The sequence below is a fragment of the Octodon degus genome, unplaced genomic scaffold (genome assembly GCF_000260255.1).
Source record: "Octodon degus isolate 3935 unplaced genomic scaffold, OctDeg1.0 scaffold00202, whole genome shotgun sequence".
NCBI lineage: Eukaryota > Metazoa > Chordata > Mammalia > Rodentia > Octodontidae > Octodon > Octodon degus.
The window spans coordinates 2,235,171-2,259,518 of NW_004524778.1; positions in this window are offsets into that span (position 1 = coordinate 2,235,171).

Sequence of the window (24,348 nt, forward strand, 5' to 3'; positions counted from 1 at the left end):
AATAATATTCTACTGTTAGCAGAGATAAAATTGATCAATTTAGTATTTACCATAAGTCAATAGTAGGTCAACATGTGGTTTGCCTTAATATTTTTACTACAATTGGAAATCTCACTTCTATGATTAAATGTGGTTCCTTGTTGGTCTGTAGGGCTTGTCAGTGTCCAGTTTCTATTTGAAGAATAATTGAGGCACCATTTTCTACTATAGACAAGGTGATATGTGTAGCTATTAATTGGTTTTCTTAGGATGACAATATCTGGATTGTTTCATGGTTATTAACAGTATTGTGCCCAATTCCTGAAAGAACTGGGCACTGGGCCAAAGAGGCTGCACATTTCATACCAAGTAAGTGAAGGTGGATGTAGTCTAGTACAAAAGATGGAAAACACTTTTCCATGCAATGCAAATCTGACAAAAAGCATGTGTATCTCGCCTATATTCAGACAAATTAGACTTCAAGCCAAAGCCAATCTTGGGGTATTGACCCAATTCAAGAAGGGATAGCAATAATTTACATACATGTACCTCACAGTCACATAACATTTGCATGTGGCTCACAGATCATCATACATATAATGTTATGAAACATAATAATTTCTGACATTGCCAGTCAAGTGGAAGACCCAATACTATTATGGGCTACTGGTCTCTTTTGGAATATTTTGCTGAGTTTACACACCTATAATATTCAAATAACGGAACTTAACAAAAAAAAAAAGGGTATACAGATGAATGTCCATTTTGTTTCTGTGTATTCAAAGTGGTTAGGATAGATATATAGCTACATTCTCTTAATGAATAGAGGGATTAATTCTAATGTTGTTTGTAAATAGGATATCATGTTCGCATCTTGTACAGCAATTAACCACTAGGAAGAATGTATGCAGTGTGTTAAATATTGAAACTGTCCTACCAATTTGATTTGAAACTGTCTCATTGTTATTTGTTTCTCAACAAAATTATGAAAAAAGAATATTCACTTATAAGCAAATGCATACAAAACCCAATTCGTGTAATTTCCGACTACCTCTATGTTCACTAACCCATACTAATAATTTCAGCACAACAGTCAGTAGCTGCTCTGCAAGTCTATATCTTTAATGAACTGGTAAATTACCATTAGCACTTTCCCTAAATCTTAATCATAGCTGAATTTACAAATGTAAACCACACACAATATCCCCACTAGTTTTCCTAACAAAATACTCAGTACGAGTTTTTACAAAAATACCTGAATTTCACACATGGTTGCAGCTTTGCATTGTGCTATTTATGTTACATTATTGCTGATATTGTGCAGTAACTGTGGTTGCAAGGCCTGTAAAACACTCGGTGTGACAATTTCATACTTGTGCAGGATTCTTGATTACTTCTTTTTTTTAGCTCACAGGATTCTCATGATGACGTTTTGAAATAGCAAGACAGTGATAAAAGATGGGATACAATGTCTATGTGAAATACTGGATATTTACTGATTAACTTAATATATTTATTTACTTTTCTAAGTGATTCAGATGTCATAGTCATCAGGGATACTATAATATTAATTAGAGTAGCATGAAATAAAGCATACGAGCTACTATAGCTGTTGGCTAAAATAATGCCCTAAATTAAGTGATGTTCTTGTTGTAGCATTTTTCTTTAAAATTCACATATTACTTGACCTTTCTTTTCTTTTTTTTTTTTGTCTTTTTGAGACAGGGTTTCACTATGTAGTTAAGGCTAGCCTTAAACTCACTTTGGAGCTAAGGCTGGCCTCATACGCTCTCCCGTCCTCTTCCCTCAGACTTCTGAGTGTTGGGATTACAGCTGTGTCACTATGTTTGGCCTAGTTGACCTTTGAAAATATTTGAAAGCCTGACACTTTCCCTTGCCATTCACTTTCTTCACTGATGTTCTTAAAGATGACATTGTCTTACTTCTCTTTCCTTTTCTTCGATCTCATTGTTTCTCTGTGAGACATATGCAACACAGATCTATGGAGCAGTGAGATTTTGTGATTGTAGCACCTCAGTGTATGGTAGGTAATTCGGCTCAAAGCAAGAGAAAATGAATACACCTTGGAGTCTGGAGATCGTATTTTGTCCCTGAGAGATTTAGATAATCATATTATCTGAATCTACTACATCTTTTTCTGGATTAGTGTAAACTTTATGTGTTCTTCCTGGAAAATTTTGTTTACTTTCCAGGGTACAATGTCTTGTTTTATTTTTCTGAGAGAAGGGGCAGATGACACAATTGGCTTGCATGAACTCTGTGTTGTAATTTTGGAAATCTCACATTGCTACACCACTCTGCTCTACGTAGAATGTGCTTCCTGCTTTCTTGTATTGCTCTGTGAATATTAAGGGCCAAGGAAACAGTATTATGGTGCCATGTAAAAGTTGACCTCTTTTCTTATCTGGATATTTCCACATATATTTATATTAGTGATGGATGAATCCAGAAGATGTTCTTTTTCTTTTCTGTAACCCTTGGTAGAATTATTGTTATCGTATAAACAGAAAATCCAGTGCTGACTGACTGAAGTTGTATAGCCACATCTGATTCTCTCCAACTCCCAGGCTATATCTGCACAATCATTAATAAGTAACTTTTACTCAGTTGGCTTCACTATGTATAGCAGAAGAATTTCACAGGACTGAGAGAAAAGGTTGAAACCCAGCATTTTGACATAGATGAGTTTTGCCTCTTCACTAGAAATAAAATAGTTTATGTTTATAATTTTCCACCTAGAGCACACATATTTGCGTGCCATAACAGAATGTTCTCACATAGCTATTGTCATTTTCAAAGAGGCAGTAAAATAGTTTCTCTTTGTATTATTATTATTATTATTATTATTATTATTATTATTATTATTATTATTAAATTGATGGTACTGGGATCGAACTCAAGACTTTGCACTTGCCAGACAGGAACTTAAGCCACTGCACTATCCTCCTAGCCCTATTTTTGTTTTATTAAAAAATGACAATGAGTAATTTAGGATATGGACAAGTATCAGAAATAAAGGATTACATGCTAAGAACATAATCAAAAGATTGCAGTAATTCTTAATCTTATTCTTTTTATTTCTTGGATTTTCTTTTATTGACACAAATAATTTTTAACTTTTATTGATACAGATAATTCTTAACTTTCCATGTTCAGTATAATGTACAAGTTCTTCTTTATAATATGATATCTAATAGAGTTACAAATATTTATCATTATTTTTATGTAAACTTGAGCAGACACTTCAGCCTCCGAGTGTTGAAATATCACAATCTTCACATTCTCTTCCATTCTTTGCTCACAGTATTTGGCAACATAATTCTGAAGTTTCATGTGGATTTTAGTCACAGCTTTACCCACCCCCATTTGAAACGAGAAAACTTCTTTCTTAATTCATACCAGAAAATCCAAAGGGAAAAGAATAAACTTTGGAGATAAAAAGTCTGTTGATTCACTGGTTTAGTTCCACTCCATTTTAATGGCCTTAAAATGAGATGAAGGCACTTGACATTTTTAGCTGCTTTTCTAGACCCTATGTCTTCTTTCCCTAATTTGTTATTAATATTAACATGACTTCCAGGCTTTATTTTCCTAGATGATCTTATATTTTTCTGGGAGCAAAGTAGTACAGAGACTCCCACTTTTGGTCTTTATACAGGATTTCAGGACAAATCCTGAGGGCATTTCACTGACCTTCTCAGACCAAAAAGCTACAATTCTTGTTGCATAGGTCCTGCTTTACCTTGGTCTTAACCATCCAGTAGAAAAGTATGAAGACGAAATATAGGAAATAAAGCCATGCTGTTAAGTTGAGCTGTGGGGGACTCAGGTCAATAATTTCTGACATTGCCAGTTAAACAGAAGACCCAATGCTATTATGGGCTACTGGACTCTTTTATAATATTTTGCTGAGTTTATGCACCTATAATATTCAATTACGGAACTTAGAAAAAATGGTGTATACCTATGAATGTCCATTTTGTATCTGTGTATTCAAAGTGGTTGGGATAGATATATAGTTGCATTCTCTTAATGAATAGAATGATTTTTTCTAATGATGTTTGTAAATAGGATCACAAGTCCACATCTTGTACAGCAATTAACCACTAAGAAGAATATATGCAGTATATTATTTGTTGAAACTGTACTTCCGATTTGATTTGAAACTGTCTCATTGCTATCTGTTTATCAATAAAACTTTGAAAAAAAAGAAAAATATTTGTTATATGACAGTAAAAAAAATAAATAACTAAAGTGTTTCACTCCTATGAAGAGTAAGGGGCATTTTGCTTGTACTTCAGTTAGGGTTTTCAGTTCATTTTTTTTCTTTAGCATAGATTAAATTGCCTGTTTCCAGCATCCAGGTAGTGAAACTTCTACTGCCAGTGCAACTGCTGTTGGAGACCAGAGCACTGAGGATGGCATGAGAGTGGGGTCTTAACTCATTAGAATGTTGTCTTTGGAAAAAGAAAATGAGACACCAGGAGCACATGGAAAAAATGTCCTGTGAGGAGATAGTGAAGAGATGTCTCCTAGCAAGTTAAGAGAGGCCTCAACAAAAACCAGATAGACCAGATGATATTTGACTTACAGAATCTTCCCTAAAAGATTGAGAAAATAATTTCATGTTAAATGAGCCACCAAGTCTATGTATTTTGTTCCAGTAACCTGGACAAAATGATATGCCACCCTTGTTCCAATCAGTCTCATATTGAAATATATTTTATATTGTAGCTGTGTGTTGGATAAGGGTTTTAGAAGAACAAAATTGATAGCACATATAAGTATAATTACTTGAGGGGATTAGCTAGTTAAGCATATAGATTTGGAAGCAGGAGGCCACACAGTGGCCTTCCTAGTGCTGGAGAGTGTGGGGAGACAGTAGTGAGTCAGACAAAGTATTTGGAAGCTGCACAACCAAAGGGAGCAAGGATCTGTCATCAGCCCACGTTCAAGGGGCCTGAAGATCTGGTGTGAGTCTTGACTGGAAGGATGAAGGAGCCTGTCTTAAGGCCATTGGCAACACAGATGATGCAACTGCTCAAGTAGAATAGAACTTCCCAAAAGGTTGCATCAGCTATCCTTTTTTCTACCTTTTATTCAATCAAGGCTACAAACCGAGTAAATGGGGCCATTAATAACCAGGATGGGTCCTTCCCAGTTTACTGGCTTGCGTATTTTCATCTCTGAAGATACCACACAAACACACCCAGAAGTGTGTGTTAGTAGTGTGCTAAATACTTCTAGCAGATATTCTGAAGTGTTGCATCTCCATTTTCCACTGCAGTTTTGTTTATCTGGCATATCACACAGGTAAAAGTTCGATCAGATGAAAATATCTACTCTGTAACACCCTTACAAGCATCTTTTAACCCATGTTATTGGCCATGTGTTAGTTACTTTTCTTGTTGCTAAGACAAAGTACCAAACACCTGAAGTTAAAGGAGGAAGGATTTACTTAGCTCACAGTTTGTAGAGGTTTCAGCCCACTATTGGCTGGCTGCACAGCAGGGTGGCCTGGCAGAGGGGCATTGCAGAGCAGAAGCAGCACTTGGAGAGCAGAATAGAGCATAACAAGCAACAAGGGATGATGAAAGCTGCTTTTATGCCTTATATCTTATGCAGACTTAGATGTGGTAGCACTCTCACTCTTAATCCTAGTGCCTTTGATTCTAGCATTGAACCATATCAATTCAAGCATCATAAACTCTAAATCCAGCCCCTTATGGAAAAAACCCCACCTGTGATCACTTGAGACTTTGGCGGAACATGGTAACATAAACCATAACAGGCAATTTATTTTTCGTTTTGGTTCAGTTTACTTTGTATTGTTGTTGAGACAGTCTCACGATACAGTTTAGACTTACCTTGCAATAACTACACAGCCCTGTGCTGACCTTAACCTCCTCCTGCCTCCACCTCTTGAGTGCTAGCATTGCAGGTATGTGCCACCTTGTCCAGCCATTATGGGCTATTTCTGTATGTGTTTGTATTTTAAACATAATTTTATTAATTCCTTAATAAAAATATAACATAATTTTTATCTTTGCTTCAAAAATTCTCAAGTACATCATATGGGAAAGAACAGTTATTCCATATAATATAGATTGGCATAAGAAAGCATGATAAATGTAAATAATGAACAAACATATTTCAGAGGACAGAAATAGCCTAGTAAAATTAATTAAGAAATTTGTAGGACCAGCCAGATAGCTCAGCAGACTAAAGCACTTGCTTCGGCAGGCACAGTGACTGGGCTTTGATCCCCGGCTTGCTGTGCCAGCACCACCCCTGGGGCATGCTGAGATGGTGACTGAGACTGGACATGGTGGCCCGCACCTATAATCCCAGAGTTTGGGAAGCTGAAAACAGGAAGGATCATTATGAATCTGATCTGTGCAAAGCCTGTACTAAAATATAATTTTAAAAAAGAGAAAGAAATTTGTAGCACTTTTCCTTTCCTATATAATATTGAACATGCTTCAATAGACAAATAAGAAAATAGGATTATGGAAATATGGTATATATTTAGAGACAAAAATAAGGCTATGTAAGAGTTAAGATGAATGAATAATGTCCATGTGAAAGAATATCACGGTGTTTAATGAACACACATGCACATGAACACAGTAGATTTTTTTTTTTTGATGTACTAGATATACAAGGTTTTTGAACGATGAATACTGTCACCAGGAATGTGTGTCAGAAACAAAAAGCTTATATGGAAAGAAAATAAAGCACATGAAAGTTTTAATAAGCAAGGAAAATAATATATTCTATAAAATATAATTGTAGGCCATGCCACCTGAAACTCACTGATCTTATCTGATCTCCAAAGAAAAAAATTCATATTGAAATATTATTATTATTATTATTATTATTATTATTATTTTTATTTTAGGGAAAGGTCTAAAGGGTGTTCAGGGTCTCACTACTAGATCAGACTCCTAGTGATTCTCCTGTTTACAGCCTCCCAAGAGCTGGGATTAAAAGGCCCGTGCCACCACGCCCAGTCTCAATTGTGGTCTCAGCACCTCCTGGGGGCAGGGCTGGCACCACAGGCCCAGGAATCAAACTCCCAGCCTCTGTGCCTGCTTGCAGGCATTTTAATGTGCTGGGATACTTGTTCAGCCCTATATGGAAACATACATTGTACAATTTGAAATACCACAGAATTCTCTCCTTACCTTATACTCTTTAGAGTATCAGGGATATCTTGTATCTTAAATTCCATTTAAGAAAATATATAAGTCATGAGAAGTGATGGGTAGCAACAAGAAAGGTCATATATGTGACCTCAGCCTTGTATTTTACCTCAATTTTCCCATGTCATAATGATTAATAGCTATAAAATGAACTGTGTTATTACCTTCATAATGAAATCAAGGCAGTTCGATAAGAATATGGAAATGGATGACATTTTGCGATAGACATTTTGACAATGAGGTTTTATTCTTTTCTCTTTCAAAGAGTATATTATATTATTTGCATATTTAGTGTAAAGATAATAGGTTTCTCTGTGGAAAAATTCTTTGTAATTTATTCATAATTGAATCTAGCTCTTAGTTGGTGTTCCGTGTGTATGTGAGTTTGCGTAGTTTTGCAACCTTGCATTATGTTGCATGGGTTATTGCTTTAAAACGTTATGTATCAAGGAGATAAATACCTGGCTCAAGAAGTTCAGATTCGTAAGTGAATTATCTCCCTTTCTCTTCTTACACGGTGCGTAGTCAATGCCCCTTTCATTCTTAACTAGTACAGGTTTGCTCTATTTATTTTGAGTAGCTCCTTCTTAGCACTGATAATAACTATCTGGGTCAACACTTTTACTTTTCAAAAGTATGAAGAATGACATTCACAATGTGTATTTTAGGGGACATGCATGTACAGCACTTTGGAGATTTTCTTTAGATGCTGCGTATTAACAATGGCTGTTAAATGTCACGTTGTCTTTTAGGTGTGATTTAATAGCTAATATATGTGAGTTGAGAAATTCCAATGGCTTAAAAACTTCTGTACAAATTACTTCATATGTTTTACATAAAATCTGGACCCCGTCAGGCTTCAGTGGGAGTTTACATCAATGACTAAAATAATACTATACTTACATATATTGATGCCCTAAGATTCTTGAATATGTATAAAATATGATGTTTTTGCCTAAAAATTTACACAGTTCAAAAATGTATAAAAAACAATTTATTTGCAGATTAAAGTGCCTGCTTAGGCAGAAGGCAGCCAGGGTTCAATCCCTGGCCTGCCAGGCTGGCACTGCCCCCAGAGGCACACTGAGCTGGCGATTGAGACTGGATGTGGTGGAGCGCATCTGTAATCCCAGAGCTTGGAAGGCTGAAAATGGGGCAATCACTACAAGTCCGATCTGCATAGTGAGACTCTCTAGGCCCTCTAGATCCTGTCCTAAATACAGTTTTTGTTTTTGTTTTTTTAAACCCAATTTTGGTAAAGGAATGATAACCTCATTTAACTTCTTGAATTAAACAGTTTTAATTGTCAAGACAAAAAGCACATTAAATAGGAATGAAATGCCTAAAAAGAACCTAGTACAGAAGAAGATGAGGCTAAAGATAAGGAGGCAGGAAGGTATGAAAATATGTGTGCCAGGCAATTTATTTAAAAATATACATAGATATATAAATAAGTTTGGATGAGAGCGTGCATGTGAGGATAATTATTTCCCCCAAATGATCAAATGTTTTAAATGTCATTGGGAATTTATTCGTAGTTTTACAGAAGGGGAGATCAGGACTAAAGGACTGGCTGATCTGGGGTCTGATGAGTGTTTATTCCTCTGCAGGTGACATTTCTTTCCCTCTGGGCTCCTGTGTTAGTAGAAAACAATTTAACTCCAAGGTGCCCATTATACAAAGGAACTAATTCCCCTCATCAGGATGCAGTCTTTATGAGCTAATCACCTCCCAACAATTTGTTTTTAATCCATAGGTAAATGGACAAGACTGGGTGCATTCAGTGTGGTATGGCTGTATTCAAAGGGATGTAATAGAAACCATACTCATAAATGAAATCAGTCAGACCCACATGTACAAACATTGTATTCTCTTTCTAATGTAAGAACCTGAGAGAGGAAACAAAATATGAAAGGTACATAGATAGTGTGAAAGGGAAAAAAACAGTTCTATGGAAGGAACAACTAGGATATGGGAAAGGAGAAAAGAGCGAAGGAAGGGAAAAAGTGTGTGTGTGTGTGTGTGTGTGTGTGTGTGTGTATAGACACAGAATAGATTGGATGATTATATTGTTGATTTTATTGGGTCTACTGAAAGGAACAGTTAATGCTTCTTATAATTTTTTTGGACTTTTTGGACCAGTTTTGCAACTAATTTGAAGACAGCAATATGTCATAAAACCACCATTATTGAATCCCTATCACTTGTTTAGAGAAATTCTACATTGTTTCTTTTCTTTTAGTTTTTACTATTTTTATTCTCCTTAAACAAAACCTTGTGGAATTCACTATTCCACTGGAGCATTTTCTTCTGTGTCCTGAAGTTTGGATGGTTTTAAAATTGCAGTTTGCACATGTCCAGCCTCGTTTCCCAGATGGCACTTCACCCTGCTGATGGTTTTCTTTGCTGCCCAGTGGATAAATTTCTGCTGACTTCATTTTGTGAGCCAAATATTTTTATTTTATTTTCTGCAATTTCGATATTGATTTGAGTTTAAACTTTATAATAGCAACTGTTATTCAGGAAATCTCTAGTCCCAAGTCAATGAAACATTTTAAAATGTATCTGTAAGTAAAATAATAAAAATGATCTTATTGCTTATAAAATGCAACTATACTATGTGATCACTAATTTGGTTTATCACTTCACTGTCATTGAAGAAAAATATTTTTGCTTTAAATTATGTTTTCATTTTCAGAATATGCTATATGTTAAAAAATAAAAAGTAAAATGATCGAGATTTTAAAAGTTGCAAAGAAAACAATCACTTTCTATGCACTAGCAGAGTAATAGAATGTTGATAAGAAGAAAACAAATATTCAGCAGAAAGATTGTTATTGAAAATAAATAGGATGTAGTTTTTACTTAAAGATGTCTAAACGTATTTGGGAAACACAGGTTGACAAATTTAAGTAGGAATTGTTTGTTTACAATAAATGGTACAGAATTTACTATTGGTTACACAAAGAATATTTAATTAAACTGAATATAAGAAAATGCACACATAAAAGCTAGCTTCATATATTTACCAAATTAAAAAAGGCAAGTATTATTGTAAAACAATAATAATATTCCGAGAAAAATATGTAGGCTTTTTACTATGAAGAAATAAGGTTGCTGGAGATCATGTTTTCTGACTTAGAGATAAACTGATCAAGTGTATTTTTGTCGCAGGTGTTTGTTTACCATACCATTTAATTGTGTACTCGCTTTATTTCCTCTTGAAGGATTTTTTTCAAGGGCTTTTCCAAATACCCAATGAATTGCCAAGTTATAGCTGACTTTCGCTGGTCTCCTGGGATTCGTACAATATAGATTACCTGTAACAAACTGGCTGGTCAGAATTTATTGATATCACTATCTTCTCTTCCAATTAAGTCATTTCTCACATTCAGGTTGTTTATTCAGCTGGGGAAGTTAGTTTAAAGTCAAACTGGTCTCTGATTATGTCAGTGCATTGAAAAAAAGGAATCATCCTGTCTAATGGATTTTGGAGGTAAAAATTCTGTATTCATATGTGAGGATATATTTTTATCTGTCCAAAAGAGTACATTTCATAAAACAAATTCTTTAAGTTCCATATTCAATTCTAAACAACTATTGCTTGAATAGGGTCAATTACCACGAAACATAGAACCACAGAGGAAAAGCTGCATGGTCTTCCCAGGTTGTTATCTATGTGAGGTATTTTAAGGCTCCAGGGATGGTCACAGTGATCATTTGGCAAAACATCTTACCATAAACTGTTGATTTTTAAAATATTTATTTTTAAAATGAAATGTTTTACAATTATGTATAACATTTAAATACAAAAGACGTATACTAACAAATATTTATCCTCAGCATAAAATATTTACGTAGCCAAAATCCAAAATCGCTCCACTTGCTACTCTCAACATGGAAGTGAAACAAATATGATTTGTCTTATTTTTCACCAACCCTCCTTCCAAGGACTTTAGAGGCTTGTAGATAAAAATGCATCATTGAAAATATTTAGTCACTGTTGTGACCTTGACATTAATCTCCTTCCTTCAAGTGCAGTGTCACATCTATAATTCCATCCACAGCCTCTTGTTCTACTTTCTATCATCATTTGAGCTGACTTTTAACTACTACCTAATGCATACATTCTACAACATTGTTTCACCCATCAACACCATTGCCTAGTGACTGTTAGTTTTCATCTTACATTTCAGTGTTCTATCATTTTTAAGAGAAATACTGCTTTATTCAAAACTTGGACATCCATGGCCAGGGAGATGGCTCAGTGGAATTAGCACTTCCCTGGCAAATGCAAGGGCCTGAGTTCGATTCCTGGTTCCACCCCTCAAAAAAAAAAAAAAAAATTGGACAACCAGAATACCCAAATTGTAAGATCTAGATGTTTAAAAATAACTTAATATTCATTAGCTATCATTGTACTGGAGCTCTATAGAAATATATACACATACCGAGGCCATATGCCCCTCTACTATTGGGTCAGTGAGGCACCCCCAAATCCATGAAAATGGCCCACATAGCTCCACTTTAGGTTTATAACGCCCAGCCATAATTAAGAGTATGTGCACTCATATGCATGTTTGTGTTTATATAAGTGTAAATCTGTGCATATAGTATGTGTTTAAGTGTACGAGTGGTTTTGTTGTTGGGTATTTATCCACACATAAAATGCTAATATGATAGAAAAATACAGTAGTATCTCAGTTCACATATTCTTTTCTTTGCAAAAGATTTGCTTCCAAAACAGAAGCATTTCACAATTTTTTAAAAACATTTTTCTTAATTTTAATGAGAAAGAAATAGCAATGTGATAGTTTCAAAACAGGTTAGTAGGCCAGTTACAATAATTAATACATTGCATATTGTTTTCTTTGTAGTAGTTATTCACAGTACAAGGTGCAGACATGACATCTTGTCTAAACAGTATTAGTTCAAAACTTTCTTCTCATTGAACTAAGAGAAAGTAGCTGTATGTCTATCCTATTTGTATATCATATTTTTTCACTACAAAATGGTCTTTTACTTATATCCCCTTTTATTGTTTTGTTTTGTCAGAGATCAGTGTTCCATTGCTGTTGAAGAAGCTGTATTTGAAGAAGTCTTTGAAGGACCTTTTCATACTTGATGCCAGTTCAAATATTGTAGGTACTTGAATGCAGCAAAATAATATTGCAATAGTCCTTAACCATTGAGGGTTATCAGCAGAGCAGGCAATTGTCAGAAGTTGTTTGACAACTCTGCAGTGTTTGAGGAACAGGACTTTCTCATATGAACATAAACATGGCCATCTTTTCCAGGATCATGATACAAATTTGTGAACAAGTTTGTGAACGAAGGCATATATATGTATATAATTTTAACATATACAAACTTAAATTTCCCTAGCAATATTGTAGAGCGTGATTGCTGTCATACATTATGTTTTTCACAATGTTGAGCATTGCTAGATCTTTTTTAAATAGTATTTTCACAAGGAATTAATTAAAGAAAAAGGCTCATGTAGGTAATGAAAGAAAGTTTTGCTGAAGAGTACAAATATATTAGTATTTATGTATGAGTACATTTTCATGATAGAATTTCTGGTGTATTTTCATAAGCTAATAGGTGATAATTAGAGGAATTATAATTTTTTCTGTTTCTCGAATCTCCCTCAATCTCTTATTCTTTATAAAAATATTTTTTATTTTAAAGAGGAAATCAAAAACAAATAACAGAAACAAAGGCAGAAGCAAAACAATATACAACAATTAAAATGGTACTGATTTCAAAACAAGAGTAGAAAATTAACAATAGCTGTTATATTACATATGGTTATCATCAATTTTTTTGCTCGGATTACCAAATATAGGTATGTAAGTTTGACGAATTAAACATTAGCTCTTCTTCTCAATAAATCTTTTTTTTTCTTGTCCTTTTTACTCTTTATTTTAATTGATTTTAAAAAGAATATATTGATAAGATGTTAGAAATGGTATACATTTAAAGAACAAGATGAGAGATATTCAACCATGGTTTTCAGATTGCACATAGCTGCCCTTAATGTAGTTGCTCAGACTGTGGATGTTAGCATATACAATTACTCAAAGTAAATCTTTTAATCATTAACTGCTCTGTTGTGTAAGAACCAGAAAGAATAAATACAATCTGAATAAGATAGTAAATATAATAAAACAGAAAGCAACTGAATATAAAGAATAAACAATGAAAATGAGGGAAAGGAGAAAGAAAAAGGAAAAAGGAAGGAGGAAAAATCATGAATGTATATATATACATACATATATATATATATATATATATATATATATATATATATGATAGCTGAGATGATTGTACTACTGATATCTAAAAATATTATTATCTTCAAATAACATACTTAAATTGCTCAATCTTTCTTTGTCCTTTATACACTTGATACAAACAGTAGTTATTTATTTTCTACAAAGATTACGTCATCACCTTAACTTTCCTAACAATGGGTTCCATATCCCATATTCTATGATATCATGCCATTCAATTCAAAAGCAATTTGTAAACGTTGGCAGATAAGATTATAAATTTTCAATCCATTTTCTATTTTCTCTTTCTTTTCTTTTCTGTTTTCTTTCTTTCTTTCTTTCTTTCTTTCTTTCTTTCTATCTTTCTTTGTTCTTTTTCTTTTTTTTTCTTTTTTTTCTTTTTTTTTTTTTTTTGGTACAGGGTATCATTACACAGCTAGGACTGGTAGTGATCCTCCTGTTTCCAGCCTCCCCAGCGCAGGGATTACAGGCATGTGTCACCATGCCCAGAAGGGATCACCAGCTCATCACCTCTGGGGTCAGGGATGGTGCGGCATAGGTTACCAGTAATCGAACCCTGGTCCCTGAGCTTGCCTAAGCTGGTGATTAGTACTCTGAGCTCTTTGCTGGCCCTGTTTCTTGTATTTCATGTCTTGGAAAAAGAACTTACTATGTTTCTACTCTTAAGCTGCTGGCTCTGCACAGGAATACTTCCTTTTTCATAAAGGATATGGTCTATTTGCACTTAGGTCCTTGATTTCAGCTTTCATCTTGCCTTTTGAGTTTTGGAAGTTGGTTGGCTTTCCCATTCTCTGTTCCTCTCAGTGAAAATTGGCAAATATGATTGTGTGTCTCATCACTGGGTGTCCCAAAAATTTAATCTTTTAAACAAGAGACATCTCATATGGTTTTCCTAGATACTCTCTTTTTTATTCTTGGCTTCTGATTCCTAAGTCTTTTGCATAATTTTTTCAAAGCACTTTCAGTTGATCCAGTGCTGTCCGTTTCTGTTGCGTCAGTGCAACTGACAAAAGATTTTTCAACCACATGTCATACTTTTTCTTTCTGAACACTCTTTTTCATAGTTCTTGTTTTTTTTTTTTTTTTTTTTTTTTTGGCAAGATGATCAGAATTTAATTCCTTGTTATCTTTGCATAATATTTCTCTCATAAATTCTTTTTATTTTTTCATCTCATTATAAATATCTAAAGAAAGAAAGGTATGTTTTCAAAACACCTGGTTGAAATTTGCCTCTGTAAAACATTCAATTTCACCAATTAAACATTCTGATTTCCACACAACTGAAGCATCCAATTCGGTTCTAAACACTATTAGCAGTTACGGAGATATTTCATTTCAGAGTTAGGAAGGCAACTAGAGAAATTTCTATTTCCTAAGTCACCGCTTAGAAACACAGAACATGAAGCAATTCTTTTAAAATTAATTTCTTTCACTTTAGAAAAAATACTTCAGAAAAAGATCACAGAAAACATTTTGGTTATTTTGGTTAGCTGTGTGTGTGTGTGTGTGTGTGTGTGTGTGTGTGTGTGTGTGTGTGTGTGTTTGGTACCAGGGATTGAACTCAGATTCTTGCACTTGTTAGGCAGGCGCTTATGATGCTGAGCTATAGTTCCAGACCTTTCTTTAGCTTTTGAGATTATACCCTATTGATACGCCTTCCACTTATCTAGAAAATTGCCTAAGACATTAATGTCATTATTAATATTGATTTCTGAGTTTTTATCAGACTCTATATTTTTTGATTTTCCAGTTATCCTAAACTATATACTGAGCATATAAATAAATATAATTGAAAGTATAAGTTTTCCATCATATTAAAATATATTATTTGCAAAATTACTATAAATGTTCCTGTTTCTAATATTTTAAGAGAAACACACAATAATATTTGTGTTGATTTTAACATGTTATAAAATGCAAGTATGGAATTTATGTTATGTTGTTTTTAATAATAGCAAAAATTGTCCTGAATATTTTTCATACTCTATCCAGTGGAAATACATTTCATGAACTTAATTATTTCCACAGTTCTCTTTCTAAACCGAATGGTCATGAATCAAATTAAATTCAATGGCTAGGTACCATACAATGTTGACACTGAAGGGAATTTGATTTGTTTCTCATCCAATTAACTTTGCTACCAGAATCATGGAAAGAATTAAGTTTGTGAACTAATATACCACTGTCTATCTATCTACTTTATCTATCTATCTATCTATCTATCTATCTATCTATCTATCTATCTATGTAATTAGTTACCTACCTACCTATCATCTATCTATATATCTTCCTTATCATCTATCTACCAATCTTTATTTATCTATGATATAGCCCTGTATCCTGTATCAAAACTACATAAAACTACAGTATATCTAAGTATCACAACTTAGGAATATTTCAAATCAAATGGAAATGATTAAATAGTTTCCATATTTCATGAATAAAATTTGAAAAATGTGAGGTAGACAATTCAATCTAGCTAATTTCTTCCTAGAAAGGCAGAGGTAACATTTTCTTAGAATTATTTTAGATTTTATGTAATAAATGGACGAAGTGGCTATTTTGTTCCTTATCTTCTTTCAATATAATACTTCCTGATAAATTTTATGCTTTTCTACACATTCAGAAATAACGTCACAGTATGGATGTTAAAGTACACTTTTATTTAATTTTTTAAAAAAACTTACACTTCTGTTATATTAATTTAAAAATACATCTCAAATGTTATTTAAAAACCCAAAATAATTATTTAATAAAACACATGGATATCCCAGCATTTAATAAGCAAGGAGGCCATTTGAACTAAGATTACTGATTGGGATAGAAAACAAATATAGTATACTCAACTCACAAAATATATGAGCTATACTGATAAGTCCTCTAAAGAAATCAAACCCATGGAAATAAAATAAAGATTAATGGACCTACATTTTACACAATGGCTAGGAAATATTTTGAAAAATTCATATTATATAGAGATGAGAATGAGTGTAAAAGAATGCAGTGAAACCGAAGGTGAAGAATTCCATTAAGCTGGATGAAAAATTGAGGAATCCAGAACAACGTTAATATGAATGCATTTTCAGATGATATGACTGTAAAGAATTCTGGGGCAAGGGAATGATGGAGAATATAAACCTCAGGCATGATCTCAAATTTTCTTTCATCCGTAAATTGCTAGAGTGTTGAAACAGATTGACAACATTTGATTTATATTTTAAAAATATAATGCACTGTTATATGAAGAACATGGAGAAAGAAGAGGAGTGTCACGAAGGCTAATTTCAAGTTATAGTGGAATTCATTGAATTGTTTTATTGATGAATAAAAATTTACATATTTTGCCTGTCATAAAAATGTTACTTTCCTTGCAAGAGCTGACATACTATAAACCTTTCACAAAGTAGAAGGAAAAATGCATGCTTTCCAAATTTATTATTTTACCTTTTTAGAAAAAGTTCAAGCTGATGATCACTGAATACCATTTTTTAACTGAATAAGTATGGGTGAAATATGCAAAAATTATGGACGTCTTTGAACTCAAAGGAAGTAAAGTTTATTTCATTGCTCTTAATAACACTTTTCCCTTTCTGTAGTTTTACTTTTAGGACTGTGACTAATAAAGTGCAATTTTTAGTGGTTAAGGTTTCTTACATTGTCTATGAATTCTGAGCTTAGTCATTTGCTTCACTCAAAAATATTACAAAGCTAACACAATGTTAAGGAATAGTGCCTTATTTCTGATCTTGTTGCTGTCCGCAATTAATATTAGTAGAACACAAGTAGGTTAGTCCAAGAATTAGAAACGGAGGAACAAATTCATAAGGCACTTTGTTTCTTAACAAATCATCCTAGATTAACAGAACTTTAACACCAAAAAAATCAGTTTTCTAGTCAAGCAAACTTAGATCAGCTAAGCTAAGGTGCTTACATTTGTGGACTAATAATTCACCACTCTCTCTGATGGCAATTACATGATTCTTACACAACAAAACTAAGGCACTGTATAATCCATAGGCATGATCAGGATAAGTGACTGTGTGAATAATTTCATGTAGGAGAATTCTCCAAAAGCATACTATTCCACCCTGAAGACGGAATTCTTAAGAGTTAGGAATATCACAATAAATGTATGGATCTAAAAACAAGGAGGATTATTTATTATTTCAGTCAATCTATCAAACAAAATGTCATAGCTCTAAGAAATACAAAGGAGTCAAGAAAGCACAGGACAGGGCTGGGGAGATAGCTCAGTAGAATAAGCACTTGCCCACCACCACCACCACCACAACCACTCTGCTTTGCTTTTACAGAGACTGATGGGAATCCAAAAGTACCTTTGAGTCTCAAAGAAGAATACAAAACATACCATGTACAGCTCATGTACATTTCCTTATGTTCTATGTGCAAGTTCACTAGCAATTGACAAAGCATGATTGAAGAGAAACCATAAATAAAGGATGGATCAGACACACTGGCAATAGATGCAGTGATAGTTAGAGACTGAAGTCTAAATACTGGTACTGAGAAAAACACACAGGGACTACAGTAGAACTTCAACGAAAAGAATTGTTCAGAAAACCTAGAACACTAAATATGTATTAGTAAGAGATTTTGTGCATTCATAATTGACTGAATTGAATAAAACCTGATTTATGCCAATCAGACTATGGTATTTGTTTTCCAAACACTGCATGTGAATGGGAAATTACAAGAAAATTGAATAATCAAGAAGAAAAAATTAAATATTTATAAATCTGTGTTGATAAGAGGATGCAGCTCAGGGGTACAGTGCCTACTTGGCAAGTGCGAGGCCATGTGTTCAATTTCCAGCAACATGAGCAACAGAAACCAAAACAAAACAAAACAAAGAACAGAATCTTGAAAATGGGTGTGGTGATGCACACCTGTAATTACAGTGCTGAGGAGGCTGAGACAGGAGGGTCACTATGAGTCTGAGCTGTGTAATGAGAACTTATATCAAATAAATAGATAAATAAATAAGTGATTAAAATTCTTTTTTTTTAATTTTATTTTAGGGAAGCATCTGCAGGGTGTTTGGGGTCTCACTACTAGACTGGACTCATAGTGATCATCTCTTTACAGCCTCCCAAGAGCTGGGATTACAGGTGCTCACCACTGTACCTAGTCTAAATTGCCGTCTCAGTGCACCCCGGGGATGGGGCTAGCATGGCAGGTTCTGGAATCAAGCCCCTGCACCTGTGCCTACTTGTAGTTGCTTTAATCTGCTGAGCTATTTGGCAGGCCCCCAAAGATTAAAAATTCTCTGAAAGGTATGAAAATGAAACCAATGGCAAGAATAAGTAATGAACTGTACTTTTAAAGTCATCTTCTGTACTCACAATGGACATTTTTAAGGAAATATCACCATGCATATTTGGATTGGTGGGAAACTCTAGAATAGTAACATAAATTTAGGTAATACTAGAACAAGCTTCATCAATAGAACATGGACCTTGGCACTGTATATCTCTTTAACTGTGTGATTATAAACCAACAACAGGCAACAATTTCATTCAACACAATACCTGTAATGTTTTTTAGTCCTGTCATTTGTCTAAAGTATCTGTTATCTGCCAAAAGTGATAATTATAAGAGAAGCAATCAGACATCAGTTTTTTAATAAAATTTAAATATATGATACTAATATAGTTGAGATCTGGCTTCTCTAAACATAAAACATCTTCCTATGTGATACACTTTGGACACAGCAGGACTATTCTTCTCTCGCTGTTTAAATGAGCGATATTAACATACAGCGGAGTTGTGCCTGTGGGGCCCTTGGTCAACCGTTTCTTTTTTTCCCAGAAGGTCACTTACATAACAGGTACTGCTAACAGAGGTCCTCCAGGGAAACATTACAAACTACTACACAGTAAGAGTTTCTGAGTTTCATTTCTTCTAGTAAGGGGAATATGAAGATTAACTCAGAAATGAAGCTGTCTAATAACCACATGTGTATCAAACAGAATAAATCAGAGGAAAATATCAGAGGGAATTATAAAATATTGGTATGTCTGTCACAACATTAGATTAGCAAATACATAAAATTTTGTACAGAAACCAGAAAATGGAGTGAGTCAAATAGTTTAAGTATTAATAAGATAACACTCACTTACTCAACATAGTTTTACCGATAACTTTATGTTGCCAATATAGGAAACAGTAAATTGTAGAAAAAGAAATATTCTGTCCTTGTGGATGTTACAGAATGACACATTTTCTTATTTTCCTTTGTTCAACATTATTAAGACCAGTGGTGAGCCTGTCTACCTGGATACATAAACAGGGCTGTTATCTGAGCTATTTGGCAGGCCCCCAAAAGATTAAAAAAAAAGTTCAGAGTGTTTGTGAGCTTTCTGGATTTGCATAAAAAATCATTGAATTGGCCTCTTCTTTCCAAAAGTGTTATTGTCTTAAGTTCAAATTTAGGTTTTGAAAATAATAATAAAAAATTTATTGTATGGATCTACAGTACAGAATTATGACAACAACATGGCTGATACTAAATGATATTATTATTATTTTTATGTATTTAGTACAGGATCTACAAGGTCTCACTACACAGATCAGACTCATAGTGACCCTCCTGTTTTCAGCCCATCAGTCACTGGGATTACAGGCACATGCCACCACACCGAGTCTCGGTAGCCATTTTAGTACGCCCTGGGGGCGGGGCCAGCATGGCATGCTGGGGATGGAACCTCGCGGTCCCTGCACCTGCGGAGGCAGGCGCTGTAGTCCGCTGAACTATCTGGCTGGCCCTTAAATAAAATTATTTCATTAGTCATTAGCAGCTCCATTGACATAGCACGCTGCAAAGGAAGAGCAGTTATTCTGGGTCAGTGTGCAGTCCAAACTCCAAGAAAGTCCAGAGGGACCGGGTGTTAACTGAGATCCGTCACTGTGAGTGTCCAGTATAGATGGCCCAGGCTAAGCTACTGTTGCTTTTTACTGATAGAATCAGGAAGGACAGAGAAAGCTCAGGGTGGTCTGTTTCTTGATTCACTGTAGGACAATCTAAGGGATAATTCAGATATAGGGAGGACAAGGGCTAGATCATGTGTGCTACATGTTTAAACCTACTTGGGCTTGTGTTCCCGAAGACCTTCTTTCAATCTTTCCCATGCATTCTGGGAGATTTTGGATGTGGCCCCAGAAGTCCCTTATCTCTACATAACCACCTTCTACATTCCTCTGGCCAATGCACCTACTCAACTCTATCATATAGAGGTTTTCATATTGTTCTAATTTAACCACTTCTTTTGAATATTTATTAAATATAATCAGTTAGTATTTACAGTTTTAAGAAACACAGATTTACATAAAATGTTGAATAATTCCCCATGCATTTTCACGCATGCTCTATAATCCACCATTATTCCAACTTTTGTGCATTTGAATATTTTAGATATTTCACACAAGGCAGTATGTAGTATTTGATCTTCCTTGACAGTGATTAGTATATTGCCTTGTACAGAAATTTATTCTCTTTAATGATAAATAATATATAATATGTTTATAACAAGTTTATCATTTCTAGATGATGCAGCTATTTAGCTATTATAGATTAAGCTGTAATTTATGAGGTATAAATATTTCTGTAAGATCATAATTTTAATGATTCTGTGTATTTATTCATGATATTATTGGATCATATGGTCATTCAGATGTTAACTATGTGAGGAAATTTCATGTTATAGTTCATAAAAGCTGTGTGATTTTAAATTTATACCAACATTGTACAAGTTTTCAATTTCTTAGTTGTGATTCTATAAAATTGCCTTTTCTTGCTACACTGAAATTTTGATAGGAGTTGCACTGAAAGTGAAGACATGCAATGGATATTTTAAATTAGTAATTCTACTTCATGAACACATATATATCACCCTCTGTGTTTCCTAAAATTTTATGTATCAATATAATTGAGTTTCATCTTTTAAATATTTTCCTTTTTAGCTAAATATATCTCTACATATATTATTTTTCTGGTGCTCCTTTACATGCATAGGTTTATAAATTTCTTTATCAGCTGGCTTGAGTTTAATGTAAGGAGACACGACATATTTTTATACAGTGACCTAGTACCCTTGAAATTCACTAAATCATTTTATTTTTGTCAGTGTTTTAATGAAACGTTTAGATTTTCTGCATGTAAGTTCATACCACCTGTGAACAGTAACAATTTTACTCTTTCATCCCAACTAGAATACATTTTATTTCCTTCCATTCATAATTGCTCATGCTAAGAATTACAGTACTATTTTGAATAGAAGAGTATTTATAGACATCATTCCTTGGTTCCTGATTTATGAAAAATAACTTTCAGTTTTTCCTTGAGTATTAGCTTACCCATGTTCCTATCACTGAGATAAAGTATCTGACACGTGCAACTTAAAGGAATAGTACTTTGACTTTAGGTTTCAATTCATGATTTTCTGGCTCCGAGGTAGAAACAGAATGGCAGAAAGGAACAGCAGGACAAAACATGCTCCTCCAATGGCAGGTAGAAAGAAAGACAGAATGGAGGAACCAAAAGAAAGAACACACCATTCATGGCGATGCCCCAGTGACCCACCTCCAACCACACTTCAGCTCATACCAGCGCACTCAGCTACAGAATTAGCAATGAATGAATCCAGGGATGACTATAAAATCTCAAGATTTAATATATTCCAGAAATAGAAAACACTGTGGACAATATTTTACATAAAGACTACAAAAAGGTTGATTCATTTTTGTACGCTGAACACCTCTTGTCACTCAAGAATCAATCTTCTTTTGTCATAATATGGATGGAAAAATGTCCATTTTCAAGAACCATATGTTCAGAAGGTTCGACTTTTGAAAGTTGGTTGAATGGTGAAGGTGGTGTGAATTTATTGTGGGAATTTATGTACTGCTGAGTAAATAGCTCAGTGCACTGCTGGAAAGTAGAGCCTGGTTGGAGCTTGGTGACGGGGTGTGATCTTTGAGCATGTTTGTTGTTCTTGGCTCCTCCCCTTTTCCTCTTTCTGTGCTTCCTGCCTTCTCTGAGTAGCACAGCTTCCCTGTGCTTGACTTTGCCACCCTGCTGTTTCTGACAGCAGGTCTACCATAGGCAGAGCCCACTGAATTCATGAGACATAATAAACATCTTCTGCTTTAAATTGAACTTATCAGAGACCATATTTTTGTCCCAGCAGTGGAAATGTCACTAATAAAATACTGTTTTCCAAAATGAGGCTTTTGTTGTCACTCTGCATAATGATGTGCTCTAAACCTCGGGGTCCTCTCTGTGGGAGCAACTGGCAAGTTTGGAAATGTGCCTTCCAGAAGCCTGAGAATACTGTAAGAGACTGATGGGCGATTCTTATTGGAGTTCAGAAAATCAGAATGCTGATAAAAGCGTAGGCCATGAAGTGCAGACTTGGTAGGTTGCAGTTGGGAGCAAAGACCCCACTACCTCTGTGGACAAGAAGGTACGTGTGTCACACTCTGGAACAAAATTTGACTATCTCTTGAGACACTGTGGGAGATGGAACAAGGATGGTGGACCAATTGATCTGGAGTGGACAGCCTAATGCCCAAGGGTTGGCTTCATTATTGTTGTCAAATTTAATCACGATTTATATTGAAAATTGGGGGAAATTAAGAAGAATATTTGAAAGACGATAAATTTGAAGTCAGAAAGAACCATGTGTTCAAAGGAGGTGTGCCTGTGAAAGAAACCGTGCCACTAAAAAGATGTTTATCATTCAGCTGTGTCACCATTCTTGTCTGCCTCTGTGGGGTGCTGCTGAGGAGTCCCGAGACGGAGTTGGTGGTGGTGACTGATGATCATTTAAAGATAGCTCCTCTCTCTGGTTCCGCCAAATAATTAAATAAATAAATAAATAAATAAATAAATAAATAAATAAATAAAATCAAAATAAAGATAGCTCCTCAACACTGAGATTACCCTGTACTGCAAGAAACAAATTGGTTACTAACATTTGCAATGGCTGCTTTGAATTTATAAAGCTATTCAACAGAATCACCCCTACCAAACAGGTGTTTTCTGCTGCACAGTTTACTCAAGAAAGTAAAACATGTTTAATATTTGTGACAATCGGATGTGACCAGAACTTTTTTTTTTTTTCTGCATAGGGTCTTCCTCCACAGTTTGGACTGGCTCTGTGCTCAATTCTGTAGCCCCCAGGCTGGTGCAAACTTGCAGTGATCCTCCTATCTCAACCTCCCAAGTGCTGGGATCAGAACATCTACTGTAGGAAGAGGTAAGAAACATGTACTGTAGAGTGATATTTGCACATTTTTATATACAGCAAACTTTAAAAAATATAAATAACTTTTCCCTTGAAAGTGACTATGTTAGGGCTGGCCAATGAGCTCAGCAGATTAAACTGCCTTCAAGCAGGCACTGGGCTGGGGATTCTATCCCTGGGTCTACTGTGCCAGCCCTGCCCCCAGGATGCACTGAGAGGGCAGTTGAGACTGGGAGTGGTGACATGGGCCTGTAATCTCAGCTGTTGGGAGGCTGTAAACAGGAGATCACCAGGAGCCCAATCTACTAGTGAGACCCTGAACACCCTGTAGACCCTTCCTTAGAATACAATGAAAAAGTAACTATGTTATTAAGAAATAAAACTTCTGCAATTAAGCTTAATGTATATCAGACATTTGTTGAAGATGACAATTTTTTAAATATCAAAGAGTTGTTTATAAATAGGAAATAAAAATCTTTTCATCAAAAGCAAAAAAAGGAATAAGTAAATAGACATCTTAGAATTAATAATCAGAAAGACTGCTTTTCGCAGGTGTACAAATATTTCAACCTCTCACTTGTA